Below are 21,127 nucleotides of genomic sequence, written 5' to 3' on the forward strand. Positions count from 1 at the left end.
ACCATATCTTACCTTCTCCACCACTGACACCTAGTTCAAGCCACAATTATCTTTCACTTAGATTACTGCCAGAGCCTCCAATTTGTCTCACTGAGTCCACCCATGACCCTCTTCCATTTTTCAACACCAGCAGGCAAAATAATTTTTTCAAAATATAAGTTATTTCATTCCTTCCTTCTCAAAACTCACGACCAGCTACCATATCACTTAGAATAAAAGCCATTAAATCACTTTCACTTAAAAATCTTTATCTTGGGCTCTGCTGCTATGAAATCCAACCTAAGACAAGCCAGAGGTTATCGGTAAGGTACTGACAGAAGAAAGTTGTCAATTTAAAATCCTACACTGAAATAAGGAGATATTGAAAAGAGTCATATGGATGGACCTATGATAACCTTTGTATTAGATATTAATGCCCACCAGAGAGCACCTATTGCAGAAGTAGAGTTAAACAACCAAGTGGACAGGATGATTCATTCAGTAGATGTTAGCCAGGCTTGGTCCTTGGCAATCTCCGTGCTGGCAAATTAATGGAGTAGCTATGGTGGCAGAGTTGGTGTCCATTAATATATGTGCACCCAAGTGCACTGGCTTCAGCTCACTGAGACTGGTGCAGCAACTACTATTTCTCAGTATTGACCAGACAGTGGCAGGGTCCAGTGCTGAGCTCCCAGTATGGCACCACCCCTTGAGAAGCTCAACCAGCCACCTAGTGGCAAGATTTTGTTTTGTTTTGTTTTGTTTTGTGTTTTTACATCTAACTCCTTTAGCCTGAAAAAGGTAACAACACCTCCTAACTGGGATTGACATGTCAATCAATCCGTGGCATACATTTGCCCTTCTCTCCTCCAGTGCCTCAACCAGTATTGCTAGCTAGTGGCTCATAGTTTCCAAACTGCTGGCAAGGGAGCCCATATAATATCATCTGGGACCAAGAAATTTTTCAGCAAAGAAGATGATCCAGGGAGCACTTTTCCTGTCACATTCTGCATTATCCAGAAGCTGCAAGCCAGCCTAATAGAGAAGTGAGGCAATCTCCTGAAGGCACATTGAAATACTGGCTTGGAAATGCCACTATCTGGGGCACTATCTTTCAGGACATTGGGTATGTCTTAAACCAATAGCCATAACATGGTACCATATCCCCAGAAGGTGGAATACATGGATTTGAGACCAAGGCACAGAAGTAGAAGTGGCCATATTTATCAGCACTCCCAGTGACTCACTTGGGAAACTGGTACTTCCTATTCCACAATGTTAGCCTCTGTAGGTCTGAAGACCCTGGTTTCCAGAGGCAGATGCTTCTACCAAAAGGCACTATCTTACTAAATTTAGTTATGGCAGCTACCTGGTCACTTTAGGTTTCTCATGCCAGTATATCAGCACTCATAAACAGCAGTTATCATACTGAAAAGGATAATTGACCCTGATCATTACAGCAAAGTGGGGCTCTGGATACATATGAGAGAAGGGAAAAATATGTTCGATGCTCAGACAATCCATTGAATCATTTCTTTGTACTCCCATGCTTAGTTCTAATTGTAAATGAACTATCTGGGCATGGTGGTCTGTGCCTGTAATCCCAGTTACTCAGGAGGCTGAGGCAGGAGGATCACTTGAGCCCAGAAGGTTGAAGCTGCAGTGAGCTGTGACTGCACCTAGGTTACACTGAACACTGAAGGCTGGGTGACAGAGTGAGAACTTGTCTCTAAAAATAAAAATAAAAAAAGGTAAATGAGCAAATACAGGGACCACAACTTGACAAATACATGGCAACTAGGGACCCAGTCCCCTCAAGGATGAGGATCTAGGCCCACCAGGTATACTAACTAGACTAGCAAAAGTGTTCGCCAAAGTTAAGAATGAGTGGTAGAGGAGACAGTTGATGAGTATCAGTTTAGGCTTCAGGACAAATGGAAACAGTTGTACCCTCCAGCATCCAACATGTTATCAGATGTAATGTTTATGTAACGGAATCAGACAGTATATTAACTTCTGGGCTGGACAAACACTTATGGGCACTCTGGACAGGGTAATAGAATGTTGTCTCTTAAAATCTATATTCTTTAAGTACATTTGAATCTACAGTCTTTACATATATTTAAATCTATAGTCTTCATGTATTCACTCAGAAGGGATACTAAGCACTATGTGGATGGAGGTTAGAGATGATGACTGATCAAATTACTTAACATTCCTATAGTTTCATTAGGGTTTTCTCTGCAGACAATCATGTTAATAAAAAATGGAACTTTTGTTTCTTCATCTCTAATCCTCATATACTTTCCACTTTTTTCCTCTCTTATTTGGTACCTAGGCATTCCAGTATAATGTTGAATAGAAATGGGGAGAGTAAGTACCCTCGATTTGTTTCTGATTTTAGAAGAAAATCTCAACATTTCCTCCATTACACATGGTGTTTGCTGTAGGCCTTTTGTAGACATCCTTTATCAGATTAAGAGAATGTTCTTCAATTTCTAGTTTTAATTTTTTTAAATCATGAAAAGCTGTTGAATATTAGATTTTTATAAATATCTATCAAGATAATCATATAATGTTTCTCCTTCAATCAGTTAATGTACTAAATTGCATTAATAATTGTTCTCACATTGACAGAACACTGTATTCTTGAATAATCACATCTTGCTTATGATTATCCATTACTTGGGTTGATTTACTCATATTTCATTTGTGATTTTTGCATCCATAATCATAAGTGTGATTGACCTGTACTTTTTCCTTCTTTATCACATTTTATTGCTCTGCTATCCTTACATTTATTCTGTTTGGTTTTGATATCAAGGTTATTCTAGTGTCATAAATAAATGCTTAGCTCATTTATTTTCAGTCTTTATGTTCTTTTGATATCATTTAGTTCTAATTTTCCCCTAATTTCCATTATATTCCTTCGTAGACCCATGAATTATTGAGAAGGGTATTTTTTGGCATTTTTGTTTCCTGTATTTTGGAGCTCTGTTGTTGAATATGAAAATATTTATATTGTTATGTATTCCTGATGTATTAATCCTTTTATTATCATGAAACACCCCCTTTATTCCTACTCTTTTTTTGTTTTAAAGTCTGTCTAGCTGATATTTGTATAGTTACTCTGGTTTTCTGGCTACTATTTGCATGATGTATCTTTGTTCATCTTTTTGCTTTGAACCTATTTCTGTCTTTAAATCTAAAGTGTGTCTCTTACATAAAATATATTGGATCATGCTTTTCTAAAAAAAAAAAAAAATCCAGTCCAACAATCTTTGCCTTTGAAGTCCATTCACATTTAGTGTAATTATTGACATGTCTGTCATTTTCTATTATTTCTGTCTCATATCTTCTTTTCTGCCTCCTTTTGTGCTAAACAAATATTTTTTAATGTACTGTTTTGATTCATTTGTTGACTTTTTGACTCTATGTTTTCAGTTATTTTCTCAGTGGCCAGGATTATAATGTGCATCCTAACATCATATATGTCAGGTTAATACTGACAGAATTCTCATAAAAATTTGCCCCAAGGTAGATTCATTCCCTCCCTCCTTCTTTGTAATTATTGCCATATATATTACATCTCTGTCTGCTGTAAACAAATAATACAGTATTATAAGTATTGTTTTGTGAAACCTATGTTTTCTTTGTTTTCTTTTTATTTTATTATTATACTTTAGGTTTTAGGGTACATGTGCACAATGTGCAGGTTTGTTACATATGTATCCATGTGCCATATTGGTTTGCTGCACCCATTAACTCGTCATTTAGCATTAGATATATCTCCTAATGCTGTCCCTCTCCCCTCCCCGCACCCCACAACAGTCCCTGGAGCGTGATGTTCCCCTTCCTGTGTCCATCAGTTCTCATTGTTCAATTCCCACCTATGAGTGACAGCATGCGGTGTTTGGTTTTTTGTCCTTGCGATAGTTTACTGAGAATGATGTTTTCCAGTTTCATTCATGTCCCTACAAAGGACATGAACTCATCATTTTTTATGGCTGCATAGTATTCCATGGTGTATATGTGCCACATTTTCTTAATCCAGTCTACGGTTGTTGGACATTTGGGTTGGTTCCAAGTCTTTGCTATTGTCAATAGTGCCGCAATAAACATACGTGTGCGTGTGTCTTTATAGCAGCATGATTTATAGTCCTTTGGGTATATACCCAGTAATGGGATGGCTGGGTCAAATGGAATTTCTAGTTCTAGATCCCTGAGGAATCGCCACACTGACTTCCACAATGGTTGAACTAGTTTACAGTCCCACCAACAGTGTAAAAGTGTTCCTATTTCTCCACATCCTCTCCAGCACCTGTTGTTTCCTGACTTTTGAATGATGGCCATTCTAACTGGTGTGAGATGGTATCTCATTGTGGTTTTGATTTGCATTTCTCTGATAGCCAGTGATGACGAGCATTTTTTCATGTGTTTTTTGGCTGCATAAATGTCTTCTTTTGAGAAGTGTCTGCTCATGTCCTTTGCCCACTTTTCGATGGGGTTGTTTGTTTTTTTCTTGTAAATTTGTTTGAGTTCATTGTAGATTCTGGATATTAGCCCTTTGTCAGATGAGTAGGTTGCAAAAATTTTCTCCCATTCTGTAGGTTGCCTGTTCACTCTGATGGTAGTTTCTTTTGCTGTGCAGAAACTCTTTAGTTTAATTAGATCCCATTTGTCAATTTTGACTTTTGTTGCCATTGCTTTTGGTGTTTTAGACATGAAGTCCTTGCCCATGCCTATGTCCTGAATGGTATTGCCTAGGTTTGCTTCTAGGGTTTTTATGGTTTTAGGTCTAACATGTAAGTCTTTAATCCATCTTGAATTAATTTTTGTATAAGGTGTAAGGAAGGGATCCAGTTTCAGCTTTCTACATATGGCTAGCCAGTTTTCCCAGCACCATTTATTAAATAGGGAATCCTTTCCCCATTTCTTGTTTTTGTCAGGTTTGTCAAAGATCAGATAGTTGTAGATATGCGGCATCATTTCTGAGGGCTCTGTTCTGTTCCATTGATCTATGTCTCTGTTGTGGTACCAGTACCATGCTGTTTTGGTTACTGTAGCCTTGTAGTATAGTTTGAAGTCAGGTAGCGTGATACCTCCAGCTTTGTACTTTTGGCTTAGGATTGACTTGGCAATGTGGGCTCTTTTTGGTTCCATATGAACTTTAAAGTAGTTTTTTCCAATTCTGTGAAGAAAGTCATTGGTAGCTTGATCGGGATGGCATTGAATCTATAAATTACCTTGGGCAGTATGGCCATTTTCACGATATTGATTCTTCCAACCCATGAGCATGGAATGTTCTTCCATTTGTTTGCATCCTCTTTTATTTCATTGAGCAGTGGTTTGTAGTTCTCCTTGAAGAGTTCCTTCACATCCCTTGTAAGTTGGATCCCTAGGTATTTTATTCTCTTTGAAGCAATTGTGAATGGGAGTTCACTCATGATTTGGCTCTCTGTTTGTCTGTGATTGGTGTACAAGAATGCTTGTGATTTTTGCACATTGATTTTGTATGCTGAGACTTTGCTGAAGTTGCCTATCAGCTTAAGGAGATTTTGGGCTGAGACAATGGGGTTTTCTAGATATACAATCATGTCATCTGCAAACAGGGACAATTTGACTTCCTCTTTTCCTAATTGAATACCCTTTATTTCCTTCTCCTGCCTGATTGCCCTGGCTAGAACTTCCAGCACTACGTTGAATAGGAGTGGTGAGAGAGGGCATCCCTGCCTTGTGCCAGTTTTCAGAGGGAATGCTTCCAGTTTTTGCCCATTCAGTATGATATTGGCTGTGGGTTTGTCATAGATAGCTCTTATTATTTTGAGATACGTCCCATCAATACCTAATTTATTGAGAGTTTTTAGCATAAAGAGTTGTTGAATTTTGTCAAAGGCTTTTTCTGCATCTATTGAGATAATCATGTGGTTTTTGTCTTTGGTTCTGTTTATATGCTGGATTACATTTATTGATTTGCGTATGTTGAACCAGCCTTGCATCCCAGGGATGAAGCCCGCTTGATCATGGTGTATAAGCTTTTTGATGTGCTGCTGGATTTGGTTTGCCAGTATTTTATTGAGGATTTTTGCATCAATGTTCATCAAGGATATTGGTCTGAAATTCTCTTTTTTGGTTATGTCTCTGCCAGGCTTTGGTATCAGGACGATGCTGGCCTCATAAAATGTGTTAGGGAGGATTCCCTCTTTTTCTATCGATTGGAATAGTTTCAGAAGGAATGGTACCAGTTCCTCCTTGTGCCTCTGGTAGAATTCGGCTGTGAATCCATCAGATCCTGGACTCTTTTTGGTTGGTAAGCTATTGATTATTGCCACAATTTCAGAGCCTGTTATTGGTCTATTCAGCGATTCAACTTCTTCCTGCTTTAGTCTTGGAAGGGTGTATTTGCCAAGGAATTTATCCATTTCTTCTAGATTTTCTAGTTTATTTGCATAGAGGTGTTTGTAGTATTCTCTGATGGTAGATTGTATTTCTGTGGGATTGGTGGTGATATCCCTTTTATCATTTTTTATTGCATATATTGGATTCTTCTCTCTTTTCTTCTTTATTAGTCTTGCTAGCGGTCTATCAATTTTGCTGATCTTTTCAAAAAACCAGCTCCTGGATTCATTGATTTTTTGAAGGGTTTTTTGTGTCTCTATTTCCTTCAGTTCTGCTCTGATTTTAGTTATTTCTTGCCTTCTGCTATCTTTTGAATGTGTTTGCTCTTGCTTTTGTAGTTGTTTTAATTGTGATGTTAGGGTGTCAATTTTGGATCTTTCCTGCTTTCTGTTGTGGGCATTTAGTGCTATAAATTTCCCTCTGCACACTGCTTTGAACGTGTCCCAGAGATTCTGGTATGTTGTGTCTTTGTTCTCATTGGTTTCAAAGAACATCTTTATTTCTGCCTTCACTTTGTTATGTACCCAGTAGTCACTCAGGTGCAGGTTGTTCAGTTTCCATGTAGTTGAGCAGTTTTCAGTGAGTTTCTTAATCCTGAGTTCTAGTTTGATTGCACTGTGGTCTGAGAGACAGTTTGTTAAAATTTCTGTTCTTTTACATTTGCTGAGGAGAGCTTTACTTCCAACTATGTGGTCAATTTTGGAATAGGTGTGGTGTGGTGCTGAAAAAAATGTATATTCTGTTGATTTGGAGTAGAGAGTTCTGTAGATGTCTATTAGGTCCGCTTGGTGCAGAGCTGAGTTCAATTCCTGGGTATCCTTTTTAACTTTCTGTCTTGTTGATTGGTCTAATGTTGACAGTGGGGTGTTAAAATCTCCCATTATTATTGTGTGGGAGTCTATGTCTCTTTGTAGGTCACTCAGGACTTGCTTTATAAATCTGGGTGCTCCTGTGTTGGGTGCATATATATTTAGGATAGTTAGCTCTTCTTATTGAATTGATTCCTTTACCATTATGTAATGGCCTTTTTTGTCTCTTTTGATCTTTGTTGGTTTAAAATCTATTTTATCAGAGACTAGGATTGTGACCCCTGCCTTTTTTTGTTTTCCATTTGCTTGGTAGATCTTCCTCCATCCCTTTATTTTGAGTCTATGTGTGTCTCTGCACGTGAGATGGGTTTCCTGAATACAGCACACTGATGGGTCATGACTCCTTATCCAATTTGCTAGTCTGTGTCTTTTAATTGGAGCATTTAGCCCATTTACATTTAAAGTCAATATTGTTATGTGTGAATTTGATTCTGTCATTATGACATTAGCTAGTTATTTTGCTCATTAGTTGATGCAGTTTCTTCCTAGCCTCGATGGTCTTTACAATTTGGCATGTTTTTGCAGTGGCTGGTACCAGTTGTTCCTTTTCCTGTTTAGTGCTTCCTTTAGGAGCTCTTTTAGGGCAGGCCTGGCGGTGACAAAATCACTCAGCATTTGCTTGTCTGTAAAGTATTTTATTTCTCCTTCACTTATGAACCTTAGTTTGGCTGGCTATTAAATTCTGGGTTGAAAATTCTTTTAAGAATGTTGAATATTGGCCCCCACTCTCTTCTGGCTTGTAGAGTTTCTGCCAAGAGATCAGCTGTTAGTCTGATGGGCTTCCCTTTGTGGGTAACCCGACCTTTCTCTCTGGCTGCCCTTAACATTTTTTCCTTCATTTCAACTTTGGTGAATCTGACAATTATGTGTCTTGGAGTTGCTCTTCTCGAGGAGTATCTTTGTGGCATTCTCTGTATTTCCTGAATCTGAATGTTGGCCTGCCTTGCTAGATTGGGGAAGTTCTCCTGGATAATATCTTGCAGAGTGTTTTCCAACTTGGTTCCATTCTCCCTGTCACTTTCAGGTACACCAATCAGACGTAGGTTTGGTCTTTTCACATAGTCCCATATTTCTTGGAGGCTTTGTTTGTTTCTTTTTATTCTTTTTTCTCTAAACTTCCCTTCTTGCTTCATTTCATTCATTTCATCTTCCATCTCTGATACCCTTTCTTCCAGTTGATCGCATCGGCTACTGAGGCTTCTGCAGTCTTCATGTAGTTCTCGAAACTTGGCTTTCAGCTCCATCAGCTCCTTTAAGCACTTCTCTGCATTGGTTATTTTAGTTAAACATTCATCTAATTTTTTATCAAAGTTTTTAATTTCTTTGCCATTGGTTTGAATTTCCTCCTGTAGCTTGGAGTAGTTTGATCGTCTGAAGCCTTCTTCTCTCAACTCGTCAAAGTCATTCTCCGTCCAGCTTTGTTCTGTTGCTGGTGAGGAACTGCATTCCTTTGGAGGAGGAGAGGCATTCTGCTTTTTAGAGTTTCCAGTTTTTCTGCTCTGTTTTCTCCCCATCTTTGTAGTTTTTTCTACTTTTGGTCTTTGATGATGGTGATGTACAGATGGGTTTTTGGTGTGAGTGTTCTTTCTGTTTGTTAGTTTTCCTTCTAACAGACAGGACCCTCAGCTGCAGGTCTGTTGGAGTTTGCTAGAGGTCCACTCCAAACCCTGTTTGGCTGGGTGTCAGCAGCGGTGGCTGCAGAACAGTGGATTTTCGTGAACCGCAAATTCAGCTGTCTGATCGTTCCTCTGGAAGTTTTGTCTCAGAGGAGTACCTGGCCGAGTGAGGTGTCAGTCTGTCCCTACTGGGGGGTGCCTCCCAGTTAGGCTGCTCGGGGGTCCAGGTCCCACTTTAGGAGGCAGTCTGCCCGTTCTCAGATCTCCAGCTGCGTGCTGGGAGAACCACTACTCTCTTCAAAGCTGTCAGACAGGGACATTTAAGTCTGCAGAGGTTACTGCTGACTTTTTGTTTGTCTGTGCCCTGCCCCCAGAGGTGGAGCCTACAGAGGCAGGCAGGCCTCCTTGAGCTGTGGTGGGCTCCACCCAGTTTGAGCTTCCTGGCTGCTTTGTTTACCTAAGCAAGCCTGGGCAATGGCGAGTGCCCCTCCCCCAGCCTCGCTGCTGCCTTGCAGTTTGATCTCAGACTGCTGTGCTAGCAATCAGCGAGACTCCGTGGGCATAGGACCCTCCGAGCCAGGTGCGGGACACAATCTCCTGGTGTGCTGTTTTCCAAGCCCATTGGAAAAGAGCAGTATTAGGGTGGGAGTGACCCGATTTTCCAGGTGCCATCTGTCACCCATTTCTTTGACTAGGAAAGGGAACTCACTGACCCCTTGCACTTCCTGAGTGAGGCAATGCCTTGCCCTGCTTTGGCTCGTGCACGGTGCGCTGCACTGACTGTCCTGCACCCACTGTTTGGCACTCCCTAGTGAGATGAACCTGGTACCTCAGATAGAATTGCAGAAATCACCTGTCTTCTGCGTCGCTCACGCTGGGAGCTGTATACTGGAGCTGTTCCTATTCGGCCATCTTGGCTCCACCCCCCATACGCTCTTCTTAGGAGGATACCAGATCTACTGGATCAGGACTGTATCTTATGATCTGATTTAACCTTTGTTACTTCCTTATAGGCACTATCTCCAAATACTGTCACGTTGGGGATTAGAGCTTAAACATGAATTTTGGAGGGATATAATTCAGCCTGTAGCAATCTTCTAATCAAATTACCTTTTCACTGCTTTTCTCTCCCTTTTTGAATTTTTTCTTTATTCTAGGTGAGTTCCACTTTTACTGAATCATTTCAACATTTCTTGCCATCATGTTTTTTATTTCTAAGAGCTCTTTTTCAATTTTTTGATTATTTTCCTTTATTTCACTGTTTTTTTATTGATGTATTTTATCTTTCTGAAAATATGATAGATTTTTTTAATCCTGCTACATGAATTACTTGTATTTTTTACTAAATGACTTTTTTTTTCTATTTACTTTGTACTCGCGGCCTCTCAAACTGGAGGCTTTTTCAAATATTTGGTGATCTTTGGCAATCCCTTGTCATATAAAAATGAGGCACAAAAAAAAATCTTAGAGAGAACGAGGCTTGTTGACTAAGTAGCAAGAAGACTTTTTTATTATGTGATCCCCAGATGTCAATATTGATCTTTTCTCTGGGTCTGCTTAGTGTTACACTAGTTAGTTTAGCTAGGATAAGGCAAGGTTAGCTACAGGAAAAGAAAAAATAAAAAGAATAAAACAACTCTGTGACTTAACACAATAAATATTTATCATTCCCACTATATGTCCAATGATAATTGGTGATGGGCTCTGCTCCAGTCACAGAATTACTCCAAACCATCTTATGATGTCACTGTTCCACCAAGATACCTCATTTGTCATAGCAGAAAAAAAAGCAAGCATGGAAAATTGCACATTGTCTGTTGAATGTGTCCACCTGGAAGTAGTATACATGACTTGTACTTTTACTTAATTGACTGAAGCAAATCGTAGGTCCACACCTAGCCTCAAAGAGTGGGAAAGTACAGCCCTCCCAAGTGTCCAAAAGGAGAGGGTAGCCAGAAATACTGGAGAGCAGCACCGATGTTTACCACAATGACTGATTCATTCTCTTAAAAGTAGTACTCTTGCATGCCTGTAATCCCAGCATTTTGGGAGGCTGAGGCAGGCGGATCACGAGGTCAAGAGATTGAGACCATCCTGGCCAACATGGTGAAACCCCGTCACTACTAAAAATACAAAAATTAGGTGGGCATGGTGGTGCGTGCCTGTAGTCCCAGCTACTAGGGAGGCTGAGGCAGGAGAATCGCTTGAACCCAGGAGGCAGAGGTTGCAGTGAGCAGAGATCATGCCACTGCACTCCAGCCTGGGCAACAAGAGTGAAACTCCATCTTAAAAAAAAAGAAAAAGCAAGCTTGCAGTCCTCATTCCTCCTCAGCAGATATTATACAGATACTCAACATCCACTTGGTGAAGTATTGATAAATTGCTTCTTTTACTATTTTTTTTTCTGATGAAGTATGTTGACTAACTTAAGGAGAACTTAAGAAAAATTAGATGAAAACAAAAGGATTCCTCTGCCTGCTAAACTTTTTATTGTTGTAAGAAAGCAACAAACAAGCACTGAATTTCTATTTTTTCCATCATCCTGTGTCTTCCTAAAGTCATTCTTAATTTCATCACAGCACCACTGACGAGGCAAAGCCAGGGTGGAAATGAAGGTGACAGTAAGCCGAAGTGTAACTTGGAACTGGCTGTGGCCAGCCTCCAAGTGACCAATTTTGTAATTTATTAACTTTATGCAGCTACACACAAAAGGGAGTGAAGATTGCAAAAGAGGCTCTGCTAATAGCAAAGTCTTTTAGGACCTAGAGCTGTGAACTACAAACAGTTTATCTTCAAATGCCCAGGAAGTGATGGTAGAACTCAGGTTGCCTGACAGAAGCAATTTAGATTCTTCAGCAATAGAGGAGAGTTTGAATGTGAAGACATTCTCCTCTCAAACTTATAACACCTTGAAGAGTGGACAAATCCCAAGCATTACCATTTTGGGCTACCAGGCACAAATGTGATTGCAAACCAGACAAAAGTGTCCCCACAAGTTCATGAGCAGATTTTAAAACCAACCTGTTCCTCTGCCTCTGGTTTCAAAGAAACTAATTGCTCAGGATGCACACAGATGGTGTCTGACTCATTGTTTCTTTCCTTCATGTTACTGGATGTTAAATTAGTAATGGCAATAACCACATATATTCACAGAGCAAATGTATGAAGCTAAAATTAGAATCTTTGTCATGCAACATTGATTTGTTACAGAAGTTGGAGCTAGATTGGCCAGCAAGTGAATGTTTCAGCCTTGTCACTCCAAGTCTTTTTGAGCCCTGAGCACAGACAACCCTAGCTTCATTGACCTTTATAAATGGAGAGTCGCTGAGAAAGCTTCTAGTCCACTGCCAGGCCTCCAGCTGTGGCCTTCCAGTTCACACGCCCCTCCTCAGCTCAGACAACTTAGTGCTCTATGCACTTGCTGCTGTGCAGGGGACCTCAACACTTCTAGAATGCAGTACAGAAGTTGCCGTTTACATCTTTAAGGTCCTAGACATGTGGCAGCTTATTTGCTAACTGAAGTCGCCACACTGATCAGTCATTGGATGCAGGCCACCCTGGGAAAGGGTGAGACATTGGAATAGGTAGCTTTCTGCAGAGGGGACAATCCATAAAGGGGCTGACAGTTGAAGGCTGTTGGCCCATGACATTCTCAGGAGCTGGGGCAATGAGGCTTCACTGATGGGGGAGCTGGGCAGTGCATCCTTGTGTCTAGCACACAGCTACTTCAAGTCATTTTTCCCAGAAGACTCTTCTATCACAATTCAAACTTCTTCAAATTTCTGCCTGAGATAAACTTTCTCCAGAGTTTTCAGACCAACATCACTTGCCCCAAACTCTCCACCCCTTCTCATGATCAGTCTCATTGTTTCTCCACTTTATCTGATTTGTCACACTGTCTCATGGATATCTGTCCCTAGATGGGTAAGCTTACTTCTACATTTATGGTTATTTTCACTTAGTAGCTTTTCTCCACTGTTTACAATAGTCGGCTCTGTCTCTACAAAGAATCAGGCTCCAAATAATGAAATGTTGGCTGAACATGTCCTACTTTTCATCTTCTGAACATGTAGAGTACACAGGGTTCCAAACTATAGTTTGCTCCCGCAGAGTTGGCTTCCTTTGTGTTTTTCCTGAACCAAACTCAATCCAATTTACTACAAAAAGTGTGTTCCTGTCAGTTCACTCCAGTCACATGAGAAATAGATTGGCCTTTCTAAGGGAGAGGAGGAATCATTTCCCAAAATGATAACAGAAACAAAGCCAGCCAGGGTTAGAAGACTCCTTTTAAATCCCCTCCTCCTGACAATAAATGAGAAGAAGAGTCGATAAAATCATTCCCCACATTCCACATAGTAGCCTCAGCAATATTATGCTTCACTGGGCAAAACAGCTTCGAAGTGTCTGCTTTTACCTAATAGCACCTAAGTGCACTCTGAGTGCCTTCATTTCGATGATTAATCAAGAAAAAACTCGATGATTAATCAAGAATAAACTCAATGATTAATCATTTCAATACTCTGTGACTGCATTCCTTTGGTGCTCCATGTACAATAGGACAAATTAGGTAATAAACTTTCTGGCATTTATTCCATTCAATTGAATACCTCTCCACTTTTTTAGCTGTAATCTCTGACGTTATCTAACATAAGTGGTCTGCACGGGAATTGTGATTTTTTTCCTAACCTAGTTTCTTTTCCAAGTAAAGTTACATCCTTAAAGGTTCATCCACTCCTCACCAGGGCACTAGACAAAAACTCAGCCTTGATTTTCTCTCATCTTTGAACAAGTTGTTTTGCTACCTCCAGTTCCTGGTAAAATCCCCCTGCTGTTTGTTCATGAGGCTTCCACACTACACATGAACAGAAAATGCATGGAGAGACTCCAGAACAAAATGAGATCCAAAGTGACTTGCAAGCAATGCTTGGGGAAGAGAAAAGGGGGAAGAGATATTTGAAAAGTTACATTAATAGAAGAGGTATGTATGCTCCCCAAATTATCTCTGTTTCCATGTGCTTTGCAGAGAGGGAAAATCAGATTGACATTTGGAACTTTTCTTTCTTAAGAAGATAATTACCACTAACTCTTCATCAAAGAGGCATCATTTTGAAATTTTTTTCTGGCTGCCAGGATTAGTTAATATGATAACACATGCAGTTTCTTTCTCTCTCTCTCTCTCTCTCTCTCCTCCCTCCCTGCCTCTCTTTTTCAGTCTCTTGCAATCAAAAACATACTTGATCAACACATCCAGCTAGGGTTTAAGGTGTAGTGTGGAAGAGGACAGCAGTTTTTCTCTGGGATGCTACTTCATGCGTGGAACACAAAACGGAGTGTGGTCACTTCTAATAAGCTATTTGACTTAGCAAAAGCTAATAATGAGAAAAAAAGATTTTGTTGTTTTTATTGTGGCTGTTATTCAGTCACTAGAAGTTATCATATTATTATGTAGGGCCTTAAAAGTTATTGAGACTCTATGGACAATGGAAAAGACACCAAAAATGTAAAGTAGTTAAGACATGTTCTTGCCCTTGAGAAATATAACATAGATTTGGAAGAACTTGAGGTTGAAAGAAAATTTAACTGCTTTTTGGGTTTGGCAGGATCTTTAGAGATCTCTCACTTCAGTAGGGGAGAATGCAGCACTGAGAGCAAAAGTGACTTGTGGTTTGTTTAGAATCACTGAGCAGAAATGGAACCAGAAGTTGGATCTTCATATTCCTAGCTCAGTGTACTTTCTATTACTCAAATTGCCTTCATGGTCTCCAGTGACAGTCCATTCACCCTAAGATAATTTTTTTCATCTAGTTTCATTTAAATGTCAAGAAAAATATTTCAGACATACAGAAAAGTACCAAGAACAATATACTGAGACTCATGTACCTACTCCCCAACTTAAATAAAATATTATAGTCATAATTAAAGCCCTTTTTATATCCATTGTTAATCCCTTTCCTCTATATCCCCCCAAGATGTAATCAGTATCCTGAATTTGCTGTTTATCATTTCCATGAATATTTTAAACTTCACTACATATGTATATATTCACAAATAATATATTGTATTACTTTGCATGTTTCAAAGCTTTATAAATGATGTCATACTGTAAATGGTATTCTGTGCCTTGCTTTTTTCACTCAACCTATTTTTGAGATTTATGGATATTAATATATGTATTCTAGGTCTGTGTTGTTGCTATATATTGTAAGAATATACATGTATTTATTTTTCTGCTATTTTTTGTTCATCGACATGTAAATTGGTTCCAAGTTTTTGTAATTTCATGAACATTTGCATACTGTCACCTTGGACACACTGAAGATATATACTAGGAGCCAAGTTACTAGGTCACATAGTATGAGCATCTTTAAATGTACTGGATTCCAATGTCAGATCTAGAAACCTAGCTTCACTGGATTTGGTCTTCTAAATCTATCTGCTTACTTGCTGTATTAGCCAGGGTTTCCCAGGGGAACAGAATAGAATATATCTATACACGAAAGGGAGTTTATCAGGGAGAATTGGCTCACACGATAGGCCATCTGCAAGCTGGGGAAGAAAGAAGCCAGTAGTGGCTCAGACCAAGTCCAAAAGCCTCAAAAGCAGGGAAGCCAATAGTGCAGCCTTGGGTCTGTGGCTGAAAGCCCAAGAGCCCCTGGCAAACCACTGATGTAAGTCCAAGAGTCCAAAGGCCAAAGAGTCTGATATCCAAGGGCAGGAAGCATCTAGCACAGAAGAAAGATAAAAGCCAGAAGACTCAGCAAGCCAGCTTATCCCACCTTCTTCCACCTGCTTTGTTCTAGCCGAGCTGGCAGCTGAGTGGATGAGGCCCACCCACATTGAGGATGGGTCTTTCTCTCCCAGTCCACTGACTCAAATATCAATCTCCTCTGGCAACACCCACACAGACACACCTAGAAACAATACTTTACCAGCTATCTGAGTTTCCTTCAATCCAATGAAGTTGACACCTGATATTAACCATCACGCTTGCCATATTGCTGACTTTTCAGCTAAGTGCAAGTTTGAGATTTTAATGATGGAAGAGCTTGACACACGTAGCTACCTTTTGAAGACTGAAGATGCAGGATTAGTTTGCCTACAGTTATCACTGGTTGGAAATGCAAGGAGACAGAAGTCTTCGTATTGAGCTGGTTAATTTCGAGGCTTATAGTGAGCTCCAAAGAGAGAATCAGAACATGTAGCTTTGAATGGGAGATTGTCCCTTTGTGTCATCCTGTGGACATGGTAGGGGATACAAGTAGAGCCAGCCTTCCAGGAAATGTAGTAAATATCAACCATGTGACACAAATTGGTTGGTGCTGCAAAGGTCCTGACAAAGTCTTGCCCTGTGGTTGTCTGTGAAACGCCACAATTCGTTAATGTAGTCTTCCACTAAAATGCAAACAACTGGACAGGAGGGTTCAAGTAAATTATCAGTGTGTTATTTATTTAAATCTTAATATGAGAGCAATGGTGGTGGTGGTGGTGGTGGTGGTGGTGGTAGTGGGGGGTATGTGTAAAATTTTAGACCACATTCCAAATTGTCGGCATTTTCTGAATCATCAAAAGTTTGTGTGGATCTTGTTTGGATCCTGATTCAGTTAAAACAACCAGAGAATGCTATTGTTGAGAGCATTATGGAATATGTCCTGTACTGGCTAGTATGTGATGTTAAGGAATTATTTTGTTAAATGTGAAAATGACATTTTGTTTTGTGTTTTGTTTTTTTTGGAGGTTTTTTTTTTTTTTTTTTGAGACAGAGTCTTGCTCTGTCACCCAGGCTGGAGTGCAGTGGCGCGATCTTGGCTCACTGCAACCTCTGCCTCCCTGGTTCAAGCGATTCTCCTGCCTCAGCCTCCTGAGTAGCTGGGACTAAAGGCACGTGCCACAACGCCTGGCTAATTTTTTGTATTTTTAGCAGAGATGGGGTTTCACCATGTTAGCCAGGATAGTATTGATCTCCTGAACTTGTGATCCGCCCACCTCAGCCTCCTAAAGTGCTGGGATTACAGGCATAAGCCACCATGCCTGGCCTGTAGTGTTTTTTTTTTCTTTTTTTTTTTAAGGGTCACCTCTGGAAAATTTACAGATGGCATGATATGATGTAAGGTGGAAGATGAAAAAAATTGGCAGAATATTGGTGATTGGTACATCAGTATGTGGAGGTCATTCTATCACTTGCTTGACTTCTGTGCATGATTTAATTTTTCCTGTAATAAAAACAAAAATAAATCTAAAAACAGAATTTCACTGGGTTTGGGTGTCAGACAATCTGGTGCATTGAAAGTAAACAAAAAGACAAGGGGCCTGCCCAGAGGGAAGAACTGGGGAGGGAGGTAGGAAACCAGTGAGAACACATCACCTGTCTGCCCATTATGTACCCTCTCAGCCCTGGGCCAATTTCCCCCAAGGCCCATAGGAAGTTTACTGCTTAGAATCCCCAGTGAGCTGCCTCAAATTTGGGATTAGGAAGAACAATGTTTCCCCATTACTGTGGAAAGTAATTTCTATTCTTCGTGTGTGGCATTTTCCCGTCATTGCAAGCACCTCTGCTTTAGGCCTTCGTCCCTGGAATTGCAGCTTTATTTGCCTGTAAAGCAAGGAGATGAACTAATAGAAATGAACTATGCTTATCATTTCTGAGAAGTCAGCAAAATCTAGAGGAGCCTCGAAAAAAGAGACTGTCTACGGTTCAGCTATATGGATCAGCAGGCATTTGAAATCCAACACATAGATGAAGAAAATCATAAAGGCTGAACTTAGGGGGAGAGTGGGGAATCTGTCTAATGGATGCAGTCTTCTTTGTTACAATAAGGTTAGACTCCCTGTGGTTGCTTATTTTCAGGTATATTTGTTTTGAAAAAGACTGACGAGAGTTAATAAATTAAAATACATGAAGTAGGTACAATCAATTTTTTTTTTTTTTGAGACAGAGTCTCGCTCTGTCACCCAGGCTGGAGTGCAGTGGTGCAATCTCGGCTCACTGCAAGCTCCGCCCCCCAGGTTCACACCATTCTCCTCTCTCAGCCTCCCCAGTAGCTGGGACCACAGGCGCCTGCCACCACGCCTGGCTAATTTTTTTTGTATTTTTAGTAGAGACGGGGTTTCACCGTGTTAGCCAGGATGGTCTCAATCTCCTGACCTCATGATCTGCCCACCTCAGCCTCCCAAAGTGCTTGGATTACAGGTGTGAGCCACCGCACCTGGTGGTACAATTAATTTTTTTAAAGTATGTTCTTTGCAAAGTCAAGAAAACAGGCAAACTACTCAAAAGAAATAAAAGGAGAAAGCACAATTACACCAAGAAATGACAAAAGGGAAATTTCTATTGAAAGAAAGCAAATCTTTAACGCCTAAAAGATTATTTTAAACAATTCTATGGCAATAAATTAGAAAACCTAGATGAAATGGATAATTTTCTAGGAAAATATAATTTATCAAAATTGAATGTAGTAAAGGTCAAAGAGAAAACATTATGGAGAAAATTAGGAAGGAGGTACAACTCCCCCAAAGCACCAGGCTCATGTGATTTCACAGAGATTCTACCCAACCTCCAGAGAGCACATCCACCCAATGCTGTTTGAATTTTTCCAGAGCAGAGGTAAAGAAGGAAAACTTCCGATACTTCTAATCAAATGAATAAAGCATCAATAGCTAAACTCAATAAACACTGTTTTAAAAAGTACATCTGGAAATTTAATATTTGATAAAGATGACGTATCAAGCCACTTAGGAAAATAGCCATATTCAGAACAAGTACTGAAACAATTGATAAACCATTTGGAAAAACTTAAAATAGAATCCATACTTTATACTATACACTAAGATAAACTCCAAATAGCTCCAAATAGATCAGCAACCTAACTGCAAAAAAAAAAAAAAAAAAAAAGAAAGAAAGAAACCATGCAATACTTGAAGAAAACATAAATGAATTCATCTATTAACTGGGAATGGGGAAAATATAAAAATAAAATAATACTATTAAATCAAATATATTGAAAATATTTTGCATAGCAACGAACATCATAATCAAATTGAAAAGAAAAAGTTTCAACTGGGAGTAAATACTTGCTATTTCCACTATAAAAAAAATGACTATTCTCCTCAACATATAAAGAGCTCTTAAAAATCTAGAGGAAGACTGGAAACCTATGAAAATGTTGAGCAAAAGACCTGAATGAATATTTCTGACAAAAATAAATGTAAATAGCAATTAAATGAACCAAAGATCCACAAACTTCATTCAGGTGGAAAATATAAATAAAACTTCACTGATAAAATATTTCTCAGATTGGCAAAGAATTCAAAAGTTTGGCAATATACTCTGTTGTTGAGGGAATAGAGAGGCATACATGCTGTTCGGAGTGGAAAACTCCATATGAAGATGAATTTGGCAAAATCTAATAAAATTATGTGAGAATTTAACCTTCAACTCAGCAATTCGACTTTTACACTCTATTTAGTAGATACAACCCCAGACAGACAAAATAACATATGCACAATGTTATTCATTATGGTACTTTTTGTAATATCAAAAGATTCTAAACAACTCAAACCTCTACTAATATAGAACTGGTTGAATAAACTATAGTTATTTCCACACAATGATGTACTCCCTAGCTGTAGGAAAAAAAAAGAAAAAGAAAAAAGAAAAAAATCTCTGTGTACTAATATGGAGTATTTGGCTGAAAACAGCAAGATGCAGAGTGATGTGTGTAAGTATGCTTCTTCTGTGTTACAAAGGAAGCAAAAAATGATAGGTGGATAATAGATAAATAGTAGAGAGCAAGATTTGCTTATTATTTTCCAAATGAAACACTAGAAAAATAAATCAGAAGCTAACAAAAGAGGCTCTCTTATGTGAGAAAGAGAGTGGAAGGAATAAGGATGGAAACAGTACTTCTCTGGGGATTCTTTTGTATATGGTTTTGAACCACATAAACATGTCCCTGTGCTAGAAGATCTCACTTAAAGCTCCATGATGTGCTGCCTTGACATCTGATAAGATCAGGAGGGGCTTGCACCGTAAGTTCCCCTCCTGACCCTGCTTCTGCAGATAAGTTCCTCTAGCTAAGCAACGCTTCTTACGAAAGGGACAGACACAGTTCCTGCTTATTCCTGAGCAGAGGGTTTTGGTTCCCTACCAGTCCACAGAATTATTCAAACACACATCTTCCTATGGGAACCCGGGGCACTTTGCCCCCTTGGTGCTACAAAGCCTGCCTCCCACAGCTCCTGGCTGTTCACTCTATTCCTGAGTACTATCCCTGTGTGACACTCCCTGTGTGGCCCTGCACGGTGTGCTGTGGCCTGCTCCCCCAGGCCATGAGTATACATCACTAATAAACTGCTGCCAATCTCCTTTGCCCAGGGTCAGATCGTGTGTGTTCAGCCACCCCCATAACTCTACGGGGGGTATCTCTCCATCACCAACGGGGTGAATAGGAGATGATTAAAGCATTTACATATTGAAAGCAAAATGAAACTTTAAAATAGCCAAACTATTGAACTGAAAACAAACTAAAAAAGGAACCTGAGAGTATAACAAATTGATAAGGTAAAGAATTACTTCAGTTGACTTTTCACTGTTCATTTCAGTGGAATATGTTCCAAGATTTAATGGTATTAGCACTATAATTTTGAATTAACTTATGTATTTGTAGGATAGAGAAAGCTAGGAAACATATTATTAAGGTCCAAGATTTTCAGTGGGAATGAAGAGATACAAAGAAGTTTAGAAAAAATGTGATATTAAATTTTACTTACAAATATCGATGAAAATTCATGATTTTCAAAATGACATATACTATATATATAGTGTCTCTGTCCATTGAAAGGGTTTCAAGCAATGTCATTCTGGTAGGAATAAGCACTGATAGTCCAATTATCTTGATTTTCATATACTATTCTCCAGTTACAGGAACCAAGGCTTCTTAGAGAAATGGCTACAGTACCAGTACAGAACATTGTATTGTTCCAGAAAGCACAGAAGTCCTCAATTATCACATGCATGCCAACTGAGAGGAACTACCGCTGGTAATATCTGGAATAATTTAAACATCAAAAGAATAATGACTGTAATTCATCGAACACATTGAATAAGTAAAAGTCCATGGTTATACTCCAAAAGGGGGGGAAAAAACTAATTTGCTACCATTAAAGGTGACATATCATCCCCTTATTCAGAAAGTTAGTTATTAAAGAGTAACTAAAATTTATCCTCCATTTTCAGGAGACATTATAGTTCGTCCTCAGTTGATGAGG

The 21,127-nt window shown here is 39.4% G+C and overlaps 1 long non-coding RNA gene across 1 annotated transcript in view; it reads right to left on the minus strand.

The window, feature by feature from the left end:
- The window catches only part of LOC134737032 (uncharacterized), a 58,426-nt gene extending 37,526 nt beyond the window's left edge, over positions 1–20,900 (minus strand). The window contains exon 1 of the long non-coding RNA XR_010121568.1: positions 20,630–20,900. This is a non-coding gene — a long non-coding RNA (uncharacterized lncRNA). The remainder of the gene's footprint in view (positions 1–20,629) is intronic.
- Positions 20,901–21,127: the final 227 nt, after the last annotated feature.

The sequence above is a fragment of the Symphalangus syndactylus genome, chromosome 6 (assembly GCF_028878055.3).
Source record: "Symphalangus syndactylus isolate Jambi chromosome 6, NHGRI_mSymSyn1-v2.1_pri, whole genome shotgun sequence".
NCBI lineage: Eukaryota > Metazoa > Chordata > Mammalia > Primates > Hylobatidae > Symphalangus > Symphalangus syndactylus.